A 4,314-nucleotide genomic window follows, 5' to 3' on the forward strand; every position below is an offset into this window, starting at 1 on the left:
GCAACCCTGCGCTCCAGCTACCCCGGCGCTGATCCGGCCGGATGAGGCCTGTGGCCCTACTCAGGCCGGTTTCTGCTTCCCTAACTAATGCAGTCTCCGGACTTGGCACATCTTCTCCCAGGCAGTCCTCTGCTGTATATGTGTTGGGGGCCTCAGACCAGCTCATGTATGCTGCCTTGTTGTTGACTCAGTTTCTGGGAGCTCCCAGGAGTCCAGGTTAGTTGAGACTGCTGGTCTTCCTATGGAGTCCTTCCTTATCCGCTTCTTCTATCCTTCCCCTTAATCAACCATTGGATCCCGGACTTCAGGCAAATGATTGCATGCAAGTATCTTTGACTCAGTCAGGTGCCTGTTGGATCTCTCAGAGGGCAGCCATGTTAGGCTCCTATTTGTAAGCACACCATTGCACCAGTAATAGTGTCAGGCCTTGGTGTCTCTCATTGAGGTGTATCCAGAGTGTGCCTGGTCACTGGACCTCTTTTTCCTCAGTCTCTTCCCCATTGTTATCCCTGTGTCTCTTTTATACAGGAACACTTCTGGGTCAGAAATTTTGACTGTGGTTTGGTAACACTACCCCTCCTCTTGAGGCCTTTCTCTATTTACTGGAAGTGGACTCTTCAAGTTTCCTCTCTCCTCTGTTGGGCATTTCATATAAGGTCACTCTCATTGAGTCCTGAGAGTCACCTCTCAGGTCTCTAGTACATTCTAGAGTGTATCCCTACCTCCCACCCTCTGAGGCTGTATTCTTCTGGACCTCTGGGCTTCTCTACTGTCCCCCACCCCACCCCTTACCTGATCCTGTTCCCCTTTCCCCCCTCTCTCCCCTTTCTGCCCAAATCCCTCCCTCCCTTTGCCTCCTGTGATTATTTTCTTCTTCCTACTAAGTGGAATTGAAGCATCCTCATTTGGCCTTTCTGCTTGTTGAAGTTCTTAGATTCAGTGGGCTGTAGCCCAAGTATTCTGTACTTTTTGGCCAATATACATTTATTGGTATGTATGCACCATGTATGTCCTTTTGGGTCTGGGTTACCTCACTCAGTATGATATTTTCTAGTTCTATCCTCCATACCAGAGGAACACATGCTCCACTGTGTTAAGAGTAGCCTTATTTATAATAGCCAGAATCTGGAAAGAACCCAAATGTCCCTCAACAGAGGAATGGATACAGAAAATGTGGTAAATTTACACAATAGAGTACTACTCAGCTATTAAAAACAATGAGTTTATAAAATTTTTAGAGCAAATGGATGGAACTATTTTTATTATTCACTTACATCCTAATATCAGTCCCCCTCTTCTCCCAGTTTCCCCTCTCACAGTTCTTTCTCTCATTCCCCCATCTCCTTCTCCTGTGAGCAAGGAGATCCCTCTGGGTATAATTTCCAACCCCGTAACCCCCTTCACGCAACCCACCAGAACATCAAGTCAGAGGAGGACTAGACATGTCCTCTCCCATGGAGGCCAGAGAAAGCAGCCCATCTAGGGGAAGGGGATCCACAGACAAGCAACAAATTCAGAGACAGTCCCTGCTCCAGTTGCTGAGGGACCTAAATGAAGACCAAGCTGTACATCTGCTACTGGGTGGGAGTGGGGCGCTAGATCCACCCTGTGTTCTTTTTTGGTGGTTCAGTCTCTGGGGATTGTCATTGTTTTCCCATCACATCACAGCTAAACTTTGATTTTGTTTTAAATAAGCAGCAAATAGAATAAATTTCAAAAGTGAAAATCCATTGCATTTCCCTCTTCTCATCATCCCATAGTTTTCCCCTTGTTCAAATAACATTTATGAAGCTCAGAGCTCATGAAAGTAATGTCCATTCACTAAATCTCCTCTTTCCTCTAAGTGATAACAAGGTTGCTGGTGTAGTATATTCTCAGAATATATCCCAAAGCTTCCTTGGATCAAATAATAAACAACTGAAAGGAGATACAAGAGAGAAATTAAGAAATGGAGAAAGGAGTGATGTTCTTTCTTCAGGTGAGATTTAACAAGTCATAGTAACCACCACTGCTGCACATAGCAATGCTTTCAGTACACTACTGAGGAGAAATTTTTACCTCAGGGACACTGGTGTCTTAGCACATTATGTAAGCCCCTTTTCAGTAGAGTCCATGATGTTAAGGAACATAGTCATGTACCTAGCCAAGCTCTCTGTGTACCCATAAGCAGTTACTACCCACCAGTTATCACCAGAATTCATTTTTGTTTCAAATTATAAGTTGTGAGAGCTTGGAGTATAATACTGTAGATTCAGTGTTCTAGAGACTTCTGTGCTAGAGAATTTGGGACACAGTGTTGCAAATCATTTGAGGTCTTCAATTACTTTTAGCTTTCCATTCTGAAGAAACATATTGACACTATGAAATCATTTCTGCTTTTACTTGTGAGACTAGGCATCTGAAGAAATGGAATTTTGCTATGCTAATTTTATGCCTACTTGACAAAGGTTAGAATCATCTGAGAGGAGGGAACCCCAATTGAGAAAACTCCTCCATACCATTGGGCTATAGGTAAGCCTTTAAAGCATTTTCTTAGTGATTGATGTGTAGCTGGACTGGCTACTTTGAGGGTTCTTTTTTTTCTTCCTCCCTTCTCCACCCTTTCAAAGACCTAACATTAGATATGAGAGAAAAAGGTTAGAAGAGAAAGGAGTCGACATTATCAGTAGACTACTTCCTGCTGATTTGGGGCATTGAGGCTTTCTGGGCAAGTTTGATCTTTGCCATCAGGATATCTAATTTCTTCTTGTAATTCTTCTTTGCACACTACTACTTAACAAAATGCAACCAACAGCAACTAATAAGTAACCAACAACCCACCCCACTTCTCAGGGAGCCTAGCATTTATTTACCCTGTGAAAAGTCTCCAGAATTCCAAATGCCACACAAATGCAAAAAATATCTGCAGCTAGCAGAATCAAACCCCTGCTAGAGCATGAGGAAAATCACAGTGAGTTGCTATGGACAATCTGAAGCAGCCACACATCCCATACCTGGGATTAAAAAGACATCATATCTCAATAATATTCTGTGTTTTTTAAAGAACCTCAAACTCTCAAATTATCACTACATTGATATGGGAGGGTCCATCCTATTGTGAGTGGAATCATCCCTGGGTTCTGTGTTCTATAAGAAAGCAGAATGAGGCGCACATGGAATGTGAAGGGTGGGCGAGTGGACTGCCGAAGCTACACAGGAGGGCTTGGCCAGAGCAGGTAAGGGAGCCATCCTGGGTCCTGGATCACTCAATGAGTAGTCTGCGCAGGTGAGAGTGTGGACTACAGAAGCGACACAGCTTCTGGGACAGACTCCATTTCAGGCTCCAGACATCTGGGAACCTTCCCTGACAGGGGAGAGGGGTCCACCTGGGAGGGCTTGGCCAAGCAGGTAAGGGAGCCATCCTTGGTCCTGGATCCCTCAGTGAGTAGTCTGCGCAGGTGAGAGTGTGGACTACAGAAGTGACACAGCTTCAGGACAGACCCTGTTTCGGGCTCCAGACATCCAGGTACCTTCCCCACCAGGGGAGAGGGGTCGGCCTGGGAGGGCTCGGCCAGAGCAGGTAAGGGAGCCATATTGGGTCCCAGAACCCTCAGAGACTAGTCTGCACAGGTGAGAGTGCGGACTACAGAAGTGACACAGCTTCTGGGACAGACCTTGTTTCAGGCTACAGACATCTGGGCACCTTCCCTGCCAGAGGAGAGGTGTTGCCTGGAAGGACTCTTTCAGAGCAGGTGATGGAGACATCTTGAGTCCCTGATCCCTCAGAGACCAGTCTGCTGAGGTCAGCTCACTAACTGCTAAAGGTGAGTGAGCTGACTGCAGAAGCGACACAGCTTCTGGGACAGACCCCGTTTAGGGCTCCAGACATGTAGGCAGCTTCCCCGCCAGGGGAGAGGTTTAAAATCATATTTCATGATGCTGGTAGAGGACATCAAGAAGGGCTTTAATGACTCACTTAAAGAGATACAGGAAAACACTGCTAAAGAGGTAGAAGTCCTTAAAGAAATAAAGGAAAACACATCCAAACAGGTGATGGAACTGAACAAAACCATCCAAGACCTAAAAAGGGAAGTGGAAACAATAAAAAAAATCACAAAGGGAGACAACCCTGAAGATAGAAACCCTAGGGAAAAAATCAGGAACCATATATATGAGCATCAGCAAAAGAATACAAGAGATAGAAGAGAGAATCTCAGGTGCAGAAGATTCCATAGAGAACATGGGCACAACAATCAAAGAAAATGCAAAATGCAAAAAGATCCTAACTCAAAACATCCAGGAAATCCAGGACACAATGAGAAGACCAAACCTACA

General features: G+C 45.2%; 1 protein-coding gene across 1 annotated transcript in view; it reads left to right on the forward strand.

Moving 5' to 3' along the window:
• Positions 1-3,153: 3,153 nt before the first annotated feature.
• Positions 3,154-4,314, forward strand: part of Fthl17 (ferritin heavy chain like 17) — a 28,075-nt gene continuing 26,914 nt past the window's right edge. Inside the window, exon 1 of the mRNA XM_021153996.1 lies at positions 3,154-3,215. The gene's annotated coding sequence lies outside the window, so the exon portion shown is untranslated. The remainder of the gene's footprint in view (positions 3,216-4,314) is intronic.

Source organism: Mus caroli, chromosome X, assembly GCF_900094665.2.
Source record: "Mus caroli chromosome X, CAROLI_EIJ_v1.1, whole genome shotgun sequence".
NCBI lineage: Eukaryota > Metazoa > Chordata > Mammalia > Rodentia > Muridae > Mus > Mus caroli.